We start from the raw sequence: 12,375 nt of genomic DNA on the forward strand, positions 1-12,375 counted from the left end.
GAGGGATGATCAGCGGTGACGTCACAATCTACTGATCTGTATTCTCTTCTCATCCTGCAGCCCAATGTAAGAGACCGGAGGATACTGGTATGGATACGAGATATGGAGATAAAGCTTCCTATGATGTGGGTGATGCGGTGACGGTGCAGTGTACGGCTGGATATGGCCCTGTATATCACAGGTATATCACATGTATAGGTCCTGATCAGTGGGATCCTGCTCCTCCATGGTGTATAGGTGAGTAGTTATATAGATTTATTATACTGATTCCATAATCCATCCAGTGTATACAGAGAGATGATCAGCGGTGACCCCACAATCTGTATTCTCTTCTCATCCTGCAGTCCAATGTAAGAGACCGGAGGACACTGGTATATACAGTATATCTGCAGATAAAGCTTCCTATGATGAGGGTGATGCGGTGACGGTGCAGTGTATAGCTGGATATCGCCCTGTATCTAGCAGTATCACATGTATAGGTCCTGATTATTGGGATCCTGCTCCTCCATGGTGTATCAGTGAGTAGTTATATAGATTTATTATACTGATTCCATAATCCATCCAGTGTATACAGAGAGATGATCAGCGGTGACGTCACAATCTGTATTCTCTTCTTATCCTGCAGCAGAATGTAAGAGACCGGAGGACACTGGTATATACAGTATATCTGCAGATAAAGCTTCCTATGATGAGGGTGATGCGGTGACGGTGCAGTGTACGGCTGGATATCGCCCTGTATATAGCAGTATCACATGTACAGGTCCTGATCAGTGGGATGCTGCTCCTCCATGGTGTATAGGTGAGTAGCTGCACAGAATTACACGCACAGATCCCACAGGATTACACGCACTGATCCCACAGGATTACACGCACTGATCCCACAGGATTACACGCACTGATCCCACAGGATTACACACACTGATCCCACAGGATTACACGCACTGATCCCACAGGATTACACGCACTGATCCCACAGAATTACACGCACAGATCCCACAGGATTACACGCACTGATCCCACAGAATTACACGCACAGATCCCACAGGATTACACGCACAGATCCCACAGGATTACACGCACTGATCCCACAGGATTACACGCACTGATCCCACAGGATTACACGCACTGATCCCACAGGATTACACGCACTGATCCCACAGGATTACACGCACTGATCCCACAGGATTACACGCACTGATCCCACAGGATTACACGCACTGATCCCACAGGATTACACGCACTGATCCCACAGGATTACACGCACTGATCCCACAGGATTACACGCACTAATCCCACAGGATTACACGCACTGATCCCACAGGATTACACGCACTAATCCCACAGGATTACACGCACTGATCCCACAGGATTACACGCACTAATCCCACAGGATTACACGCACTGATCCCACAGGATTACACGCACTAATCCCACAGGATTACACGCACTGATCCCACAGGATTACACGCACTGATCCCACAGGATTACACGCACTGATCCCACAGAATTACACGCACTGATCCCACAGGATTACACGCACTGATCCCACAGGATTACACGCACTGATCCCACAGGATTACACGCACTAATCCCACAGGATTACACGCACTGATCCCACAGGATTACACGCACTAATCCCACAGGATTACACGCACTGATCCCACAGGATTACACGCACTGATCCCACAGGATTACACGCACTGATCCCACAGGATTACACGCACTGATCCCACAGGATTACACACACTGATCCCACAGAATTACATGTGTGGGGGGCAGATGCTGGGAGCACCACACGGGCACTTGGCACGGTAGCCAGGAGTAGGAGCAGCTGTCCACCCCTAAATACGCTGGCTCGGCAGCACCGCAACATACTAGGAGTTGTAGTTGCTGCAGATAAGTGGAGTAGTGAGTGTTGTAGAGCTGCAGGTGTCATGCAGAAGGGATAATAGAGACTTAACCACAAAATAGTTTACTGAACAGCTTGAAGGACAGTGCAGGATATCACAGTCTCTGAATATAATAGACAGTGGGGGAGATTTATCCAATATGGTGTAAAGTGAGACTGTCTCAGTCGCCCTCCGGCAACCAATCAGATTACATCTTTAATCCTGTCAGACTCATTGGAAAATGAAAGGTGGAATCTGATTGGTTGCCAGGGGCGACTGAGCCAGTGTCACTTTACACCATGTTTGATAAATCTCCCCCTCTGAGAGTGTTTAAAGTTGCAATCACTCTCGTAGGAGGCAAATGCTCACAGTGTTCTCACCCAAAGAATAGTGATAAGGACTTGGACAATCTTTGAAGACAACAACTGCTTGAAATACTAAAATACACTTGAGATACAATAGCTGTTTCAGATAGACTTGGAAGACAGTTGTTGAGTTGAATATATATTTGTTAGTATGAATAGACTCTTAGGAGTACAAAGTAGGTGACTTAGGATCCCGCAGGCTACAGACCGGGGCCTATTCAGACACAGTAGTTCAGCTGAGGCTGTGAGAGAACATCCTGAATCCACAGGAAAACATCCGCCTACGCTACTGTGTGGACATGGAATGACACACGATCAGGGAGTTCAGGCCCACCTAATGAGAAAGCTAGTTGTCCGGGAGACCTTTAAGGGACATGCTAGCGATTTGTAGTGGAAGACTAGACCTTTGCACTTAGCCTAGCTACTCACTTGTACAGTACCTCAGTTACTTGAAGTTTTGCTTTCAGAGGTAGTAGAAAAAGAGAACAGTCCCCCAGCATGAATAGGTTTGGTCCCGTCCTTTACCGCAGTTCCTCTACGTGGTGCTTTAGCCGGACATGTCTGGGATCTCTTAAGTTAGACGAAATAGAGAAGGAGTCGCGCCCAGGGCTCCTGGTGGCTAGCCAGGGCCTGGAAGAATACTCTCAGCAGGCTCTGTCTATACACTCTCTCTCATACACTGCTAGAACTAGAACAACTCTGACTGACCTCATTAGTCCCACCCACTATATTTATAAGGCCAACAGGGGGGAATCTGATTGGGCAATAGACGTAGAATAACCCTCTGTGATAGGTGAATACTCCTGAGGTAACTAGCTCAGGGACTGGTTCGTACAAATCATCAGACAGTGGCAGGAAATACACAACCAATAGAGCAATACAGTTAACCCTTATATACTTTTGGACCATCAGCCGGGCAATAGAACAGTGACATCTGGTGGCGAGAGTCTCTCACTACTGACTACAGTCTTAGAGCAAACACATATATATGGTACCGACCTATACCTGTTAGAAAAGAGAGTGGACCATGCTGTGGGATACTGCATATTCCCCCACTAAGAAAAAGCCATCCCTGGTGTCCTAACAGGGAGGTTACTGAAAATATACTATAAATGCACTCAATAGCAATAATATGGAAGTATAAAACTGGAAATGCAATAGGCAATAAGTGCAGATTGTCCATAGTGCATATATTAATAACTACTAATAACTAATAATTAATCTGGATGCATCTGGAGTGCTATGATGCATCAGTCTCTTGCATAGTAACAATAATAAGACACTTCTTTGGTAAAAGATCTTTGTAGGTGCAGGTTTCTTCACAGTATAACATAAGGGTAGGAAGGGGAGAAGTTCTCACCGATGCTGGATACAAGGACCAAGGAACTGTTGCAGTAGATGAACTGGGGATAACCGAAGAGTTCAGCATGACCACACTGAAGAGCTGTTGGAATAGCAGTATACTCTGGCACAAGAATAGGTGATGATAGATCTGGTGAAGACAAGTCAGCAACACACTATAAGCTGGGGCTCATCCAGGGCCGTTTCTAGATCATTTTGACTACAGGGCGAAACTTTAGTGGGGCAGGACATTGTTAGGAAGAAGCAGTGTGTATATTATGGCATAGAGCAGTGTTACCCAACCTTTTTTTGCTTGATGTTACTTTCCTTTTCCTCTCCATCTGGCCCAGACCACCATGATGATTACTTGCAGCTAAAATTCATCTATTCTGAACCAGCCATACAAACATCTTAGCTCCACACTTTTTGTACCATGTGCAGTAAAGTCAGTAGATATTTAGATTGTCCCCTGTATATAGGATCCCCTGCTGTACCCCTATATAGTAATAATACCTCCTGCTCTGCTGTGCCCCTATATAGTAATAATGCCTCGTGCTCTGCTATGCCCCCATATAGTAATAATGCTCCATGCTCTGCTGTGCCCTCCATATAGTAATAATGCCTCCTGTTTTGCTGTGCCCTCCATATAGTTATAATGTTCCCTGTCCTGCTGTGCCCTCCATATAGTAATAATGCCTTCTGCTCTGCCCTCCATATAGTAATAATGTCCCCTGCTGTACCCCATATAGTAATAATGTCTCCTGCTGTGCTCCCATATAGTAATGTCTCCTGCTGTGCCCTCCATATAGTAATAATGTCCCCTGCTGTGCTCCCATATAGTAATAATGTCTCCTGCTGTGCCCTCCATATAGAAATAATGTTCCTTGCTTTGTCCCCATTTAGTAATAATGTCACCTGCTGTGCCCTCCATATAGTAATAATGTCTCCTGCTGCGCTCCCATATAGTAATAATGTCTCCTGCTGTGCCCTCCATATAGAAATAATGTTCCTTGCTTTGTCCCCATTTAGTAATAATGTCACCTGCTGTGCCCTCCATATAGTAATAATGCCCTCTTCTGTGCCCCCATATAGTAAAAATGCCTCCTGCTGTGTCCTCCATATAGTAATAATGCCTCCTGCTGTGCCCTCCATATAGTAATAATGTCCCCTTCTGGGCCCCCATATAGTAATAATGCCTCCTGCTGTGCCCCATATAGTAATAATGTTTCCTGCTGTGCCTCCATATAGTAATAATGCCCCTTTCTGTGCCCCCATATAGTAATAATGCCCGCTGCTGTGCTCCATATAGTTATAATACCCCCTGCTGTGCCCCCATATAACAATGCTCCCTGCCCTGCTGTTCCCCCATATAGTAATAATGCCCCCTCCCTGCCCTGATGTACCCTCTATATAGTAATAATGTCCCTTTCCCTGCTGTGCCCTACATACAGTATAGTAATAATGCTCCCTGCTGTGCCCCATAAAGTGATAATGCCCCCTGTGCTGTGCCCCCATAGTAATAACCCCCCTTGTGTTCTGTCTCCTTAGTAATGCTCCTTGTGCTCTGTCCCATTGTAATAATGCCCCCTCAGCTCTTTCCCATAGTAATAATACCCCCTGTGCCCTGTCCCCATGGTAATAATGCCCCGTGTGCGGTGCGCCATGTTAATATTGGCTCCTGTGCTCTCTCCCCATAGTAATAATGCCCAGGTGGCAGGCTGTGTAGGTGATGGGTGCTCAGCTGAGCGCCATGGGGGGATGGAGGGGGGGATGTGCAGGGGGGCGCTGCTGCTGCTAAGTGAGGTCCCATGGGGTGCCACCAGTGCCCTGTGCAGCGCTATAAAGGGCCTAGGCTCATCCCCCCAAAATCCAATCTGGGTTAGTGGGTGTAGAAGTTGGCCGGGCGTGAGGGTACTTTTTGTGGCCTACCTTAGCCGGTGATAGACAGGTGTCCTCTTCCTCAGACAGTGAAAAGTTAAGTCCTCCAAGGTGTCGGGCGACTGCAGCGGTGACATACTGATTTCTGAGACATCCTCTAACAGAGGAGGTGAAGGTATTGCTGGCCGGTCACACTACCTGGCACTCGCAGACATCTGTGCTGGGTCAATAGGCACAGGCTGAGCCCGGATACTTTGTTCTAGAGGTGCTAGGATAGATTGCTGCTCCGGTGACTAGTAAAGATAAGTCCCAGGAAGCTGATGCATCACTGAAGCGACAGCGTTAACCAACTGTTGCATCTTTTCCGCTATCTTTAAAACATGTGTCGTTTCTGTGATCACTTCCAATAGGCGGTGACAGTACTCTGCAGCAAAGGATATGGCAGCGGACTCCACCAAGATGGCCGCCTCCATGCTGAACAACTATAGCCTCCACACATGCGCTGTGCATTTAAATGAGATTGTGATACACCTAATAGTATGAATCGATCCTGGGTCTTTGGCGCATGTGCCACCAGTGACTTTGGCGTCCCATACAGAGCATGTCACAGTGCGATACTGGTGCAACCCTCTGACGTAGGGCTATGACCGCTCACTGGCACACTCTTACAAGCTTCCGGATTGGCCAGTATTTCCTGGCTGCGATTAGACAGTGGAAGTGTGCCGCCGGACACTGACTGGCTAACAGAGGGATTGGAAGGAGAGTGAGGTGGAGCTCTATGGGCCTGAGGTTTATAGTGAATGGATGATAGCACTGTCAGAATGAACGCAGAGGAAATCTCCAGCGTGAATAGGTTTGGTCCTGTCCTTTACCACAGTTCCTCCCCATGGTGCTCTAGTCAGACATGGCTAGCGTCTAGTAGTCAGGAGAAATAGTCCTGCACAAGGCATCAGGCGACAGGACAGGCCCTGGAAGGACACGGTCAGCGGCTCTGTAGATGCACTCTCTCTCATACACTTGCAATATAAGACTGACCCCATTAGTCTCACCCAAATATATATATATATACACACTACCGTTCAAAAGTTTGGGGTCACATTGAAATGTCCTTATTTTTGAAGGGAAAGCAATGTACTTTTCAATGAAGATAACTTTAAACTAGTCCTAACTTTAAAGAAATCCCCTCTATACATTGCTAATGTGGTAACTGACTATTCTAGCGGCAAATGTCTGGTTTTTGGTGCAATATCTACATAGGTGTATAGAGGCCCATTTCCAGCAACCATCACTCCAGTCTTCTAATGGTACAATGTGTTTGCTCATTGGCTCAGAAGGATAATTGATGATTAGAAAACCCTTGTGCAATCATGTTCACACATCTGAAAACAGTCTAGCTGGTTACAGAAGCTACAAAACTGACCTTCCTTTGAGCAGATTGTGTTTCTGGAGCATCACATTTGTGGGGTCAATTAAACGCTCAAAATGGCCAGAAAAGAGAACTTTCATCTGAAACTGGACAGTCTATTCTTGTTCTTAGAAATGAAGGCTATTCCATGCCAGAAATTGCTAAGAAATTAAAGATTTCCTACAACGGTGTGTACCACTCCCTTCAGAGGACAGCACAAGCAGGCTCTAACCAGAGTAGAAAAAGAAGTGGGAGGCCGCGTTGCACAACTAAGCAAGAAGATAAGCACATTAGAGTCTCTAGTTTGAGAAACAGACGCCTCACAGGTCCCCAACTGGCATCTTCATTACATAGTACCCGCAAAACACCAGGGTCACCATCTACAGTGAAGAGGCGGCTGCCGGATTTTGGGCTTCAGGGCAGAGTGGCAAAGAAAAAGCCATATCTGAGACTGGCCAATAAAAGAAAAAGATTAAGATGGGAAAAGAACACAGACATTGGGCAGAGGAAGACTGGAAAAAAGTGTTGTGGACGGATGAATCCAAGTTTGAGGTGTTTGGATGACAAAGAAGAAGGTTTGTGAGACGCAGAAGAAATGAGAAGATGCTGGAAGAATGCCTGACGCCATCTGTTATACATGGTGGAGGTCATGTGATGGTCTGGGGTTGGTGCTGGTAAGGTGGGAGATTTGTACAGGGTAAAAGGGATTGTGAATAAGGAAGGCCATCACTCTGCACCGCCATGCCATACCCAGTGGGCAGCGCTTGGTTGGAGCCAATTTCATCCTACAACAGGACAATGACCCTAAACACCTCCAAATTGTGCAAGAACTATTTCCAGCAGAAGCAGCAGCTGGTATTCTATCATAGGTAATGGAGTGGCCAGCGCAGTCACCAGATCACCACCCCATTGTGGGAGCAGCTGGACCGTATGGTACGCCAGAAGTGCCCATCCAACCAATCCAACTTGTGGGAGCTGCTTCTAGAAGCGTGGGGGGGGGGGGGGCAATTTCTCCAGCTTACCCCAACAGATTAATAGCTAGAATGCCAAAGGTGTGCAATGCTGGAATTGGTGCAAGAGGAGGATTCTGGGACGGAAGCAAAGTGTGATAGAAGAACAATGTTATTTCACATACAAATCAGTATTTCTAACCTTGTCAGTGTCTTGTCTCTATTTTCTATTCATTTCACAACGTCTGGTGGTGAAGAAGTGGGACTTTTCATGGAAAACACTAAATTGTTTGGGTGACCCCAAACTTTTGAACAGTAGTGTATATATGGCTAAAAGGAGGGGATCTGAATGGGTAATAGGCAAAGAACCCTCTGTCATAGGTGAATACTCCTGAGGTAACTCGCTCCGGGATTGGTTAGAAGAATATCAGAAGACCATTGCAGGAAATACACAATTAATAAAGGAGACATCAGGTAACACTTATTTACTAGAGATGAGCAAACCTGGAGCAGCTGAAGTTGATCCGAACCCGATCGTTCAGCATTTGATTAGCTGCGGCTGCTGAACTTGGATAAAGCCCTAATGTTGTCTGGAAAACATAGATACAGCCAATGACTATATCCATGTTTTCCACATAGCCGTAGGGCTTTATCTAACTTCAGCAGCCACCGCTAATCAAATGCCGAAAGTTCGGGTTTTGATCGACTCCAGCTGCTCCAGGTTCACTCATCTCTATTATTTACTTTTGGCTATAAGCCGTTCAGTAGAACAGTGACATCTGGTGGTGAGAGCTGCTCACTACAGTCTAAGAACTTTCACATATACATGGTACTGACCTATACTTTAGAAAAGACCAAGGACCAGGGGCATAGCTAGGATTCATGGGGCCCCATAGCAAGAAACCCCCTCCCCTACTCACAATGTAAATCACTATGTAAATACTATGTATGTATATATGCTTGGTGATGTGTCTAAAAAGTAGCCAGAGGCAGAATCCTACCTGCAGCTACAAGAGTGACCGGCAGAGCAGAGAGCCAATGGCTGCTTGTTTTGTAAGGGCCTATTGGGATCCTTATGGTTAAATACATAGGTGCAGGAGCAGACTACCTTCTGTTTAACCCCTTATGAACAGTGAAGCAGAGATCTCCTTGTCTTCTGCTTTTTAACCTTTTTTTTGTGTTGCAGCATGTAAGTGAACTTTGGGTCATCTATACACTGCAGTACATAAGGGGTTAAGCAGAAGGACACAGGACGGCTCTTACCTTCCCTTCCCGGGCCCCCCTGCAGCAAGGGCCCCATAGCAGCTGCCTAGCCTGCCTCTATGGTAGCTATGCCACTGCTGAGGACCCCTCTCTGGGACACTGCAATAGACATACAGGAGTTGGATCATCATCATCATCAGTCCAGTGATTCTATGTCTTATCTTACAGCTCAGTGTCAGCGTCCTGCCGGAGAGGGGATCAAACCTGCAGAGAAGGAGTATTATGAGAAGGAAGAATATCTATATATGACATGTGAGACTGGATATCGCCTCTCATCACCACCATCATCACCACCATCACCACCAGCATCATCAGTGTGGATACGCTGTATGAACCCCCGGAGAGATAATGAGTGGAGTGTCTCACCGCGGTGTACGGGTGAGTAGCTGTAAGATATTACTCTCAGCACCAGCCCAGCAGGGAGTGTGGGGGCAACAACAACAAACTGGAGCCTCAGTCACCCCAAGGAAATTATACTGAGAGATTCCGATCCCCGATAATAGACGGACGTCTCCTCACACCCATCCCTGATAATAGACGGACGTCTCCTCACACCCATCCCTGATAATAGACGGACGTCTCCCCACACTGATCCCTGATAATAGACGGACGTCTCCTCACACTGTTCCCTGATAATAGACGGACGTCTCCTCACACCCATCCCTGATAATAGACGGACGTCTCCCCACACTGATCCCTGATAATAGACGGACGTCTCCTCACACTGTTCCCTGATAATAGACGGACGTCTCTTCACACTGATCCCTGATATTAGACGGACATCTCCCCACACTGATCCCTTATAATAGATGGACGTCTCCCCACACTGATCCCTGATAATAGACGGACATCTCCTCACACTGTTCCCTGATAATAGACGGACGTCTCCTCACTGTTCCCTGATAATAGACGGACATCTCCTCACACCCATCCCTGATAATAGAAGGACGTCTCCTAACTGTTCCCTGATAATAGACGGACGTCTCCTCACACTGTTCCCTGATAATAGACGGACGTCTCCTCACTGTTCCCTGATAATAGACGGACATCTCCTCACACCCATCCCTGATAATAGAAGGACGTCTCCTAACTGTTCCCTGATAATAGACGGACGTCTCCTCACACCGATCCCTGATAATAGACGGACGTCTCCTCACTGATCCCTGATAATAGACGGACGTCTCCTCACACCCATCCCTGATAATAGACGGACGTCTCCTCACACCCATCCCTGATAATAGACGGACGTCTCTCCACACTGATACCTGATATTAGACGGACGTTTCCTCACACCGATCCCTGATAATAGACGGACGTCTCCTCACACTGATCGCTGATAATAGATGGACGTCTTCTCACACTGATTCCTGATAATAGACGAACGTCTCCTTACACCCATCCCTGATAATACACGGACGTCTCCTCACACCCATCCCTGATAATAGACGGACATCTCCTCACACAGATCCAGTTGGGGGATACCTGTCCTAAGTGCGTAGTACAAGCATTGTTTTCTGTGTTAAGCAGACTCCCAAGACTTCCCTGTTGTCCTGCACTGCGCAGTGTGATACGTAGACTTTCTGTACCTTTGTCCCACTGGGGTCAATTCCTATAGCTTCTGAGGTAACTGCCTTGCACGTTTTAGAGAGGTTCCTGGTGTTGGCAAGGTGATCCCTGTTTGGCTTCTCTCCCCTGGTAAGAGCTTCGTACTGCATAGTTAAGTGATTGCTCTCATAAGAAAGAAAGCCTTGAGTTGCTGTCCTGTGTCCCTGACAGGGAACCTGGCCAAAGCCAGGCCCTGGCTTAACTTCAGCAGAGACTCCTCTGTTTGCTTCTTCTCACTTTTGAAACTAGGCTAAGACTCACCACTTCCTCCCATCAGGAACTAACTCTTCCTACAGGGGCTAATCAAACCCTTCTGTGAGTGGTGGGGGCTGTGTGTGTGTGGAGAGAGAGGGGACAGGGTAGGACAAAACAAGAGGGAAAAGCACCTGTAAGTGGTTTGAAGACAACATGTGGTACAAAACAGTTAACCCTGTAGTTTCTTCAGCTGTGCAGATAAAACAGCAGTGACACCTAGTGGGGGAAAACACAATAATGAACCATCTCCCACTTTTATGAACCTGAGGGAGTTACTTACTCAGCTGCAATAGAATAGCACCCTGTGTTGGGACACTACATACTCCCCCACTTGAAATAAGCCATCCACGGCGTAGCACCTAGAGGAATTCAAAAGAGAGGGTGAGCACAGCGTGGGTTAAATAACATACATTATGGAAAAACACATTATACATAACTTTGTGCAGAAGGCAATAATACAAACATCCATAGTGCAGTTAGGTACTAAGCAATGGTGAGATCATCCAAAACTGGAACACAGGTACAACTTCAGTTGAGGAGCCCCTTACAGGAGCATCCCGGGTGTAGATACTCTAGAGTCCTGCAATACTGGCTGTAGGTACGTGAGAGTCCAGTTCTATCGGTGCAGTGCTCCTCAAATATGCACAACAAAGGGCTCAGTCTTTGTACACAATCCTTCTTGTGCTCCTCTCAGTACATAGTCCTTGGGGGTACACCCCATCCTCTCATGAAGCTGAGAAATCATGGCTAGGCCATGCACAGACACTTGAACTGTTGCAGGGTGGAACTGGAGACACACAACAAAGGCCAACAGGGTCTTAACACAGGCTCAGCAGAGAGTCCATACTTTGTCCTTGCTCACTCACAACAGAGCGTCCTTTTAAGTGGGGTGTCCTGTGGTGAAGGAGTAGGTGTAACAGCTAAATTGCAAGTCACTTGGGGTTGTACCTGAGAGATGGTACAGGCATCTGCGGCTGACCACTTAATTTGAGCTTCAGGAAGGGCAGGCCCCACATCAGCAAAGTAGCAGGGAGCTTAACAGCAACAATAACTTGTTTCTCCTCGGTGGCTTTCCGCCAGTGATCCTGCTCCCATGTCTCATCCCAAACCTGGGAAGCTGTAGGCCAATATGTCTCCTGTATGTAGTGTTGAGGCGTAAACACTGCAGCAGCCCATCTTTCTCTGTTCCTTGTGTAGGGGGTGTACTCAACAATCTCACCTTCTTTCAGGTTGTATTTGGTCGCAGGGAGGTAAGCACTCTTTACAGCTCTGCGGTTTACACGGACGTGCTCGCCCCGAATAATAGTCCAGCAGCATTTCATACCCCCTCTTCTTGTCAAATAAGATAACAGTGGCTCCCCACCTCTCAAAAGGGACCTCTCCTGGACGTGGCCTCTCAAAGCGCCGGATGACTTCTTTCTCCA

The 12,375-nt window shown here is 47.0% G+C and overlaps 1 protein-coding gene across 1 annotated transcript in view; it reads left to right on the top strand.

Moving 5' to 3' along the window:
• The first annotated feature begins 205 nt into the window (after window positions 1-205).
• LOC138786367 (receptor-type tyrosine-protein phosphatase epsilon-like) overlaps window positions 206-12,375 on the top strand; it is a 105,964-nt gene continuing 93,794 nt past the window's right edge. The window contains exon 1 of the mRNA XM_069963346.1: window positions 206-237. The gene's annotated coding sequence lies outside the window, so the exon portion shown is untranslated. The remainder of the gene's footprint in view (window positions 238-12,375) is intronic.

Source organism: Dendropsophus ebraccatus, chromosome 3 (assembly GCF_027789765.1).
Source record: "Dendropsophus ebraccatus isolate aDenEbr1 chromosome 3, aDenEbr1.pat, whole genome shotgun sequence".
Lineage (NCBI taxonomy): Eukaryota > Metazoa > Chordata > Amphibia > Anura > Hylidae > Dendropsophus > Dendropsophus ebraccatus.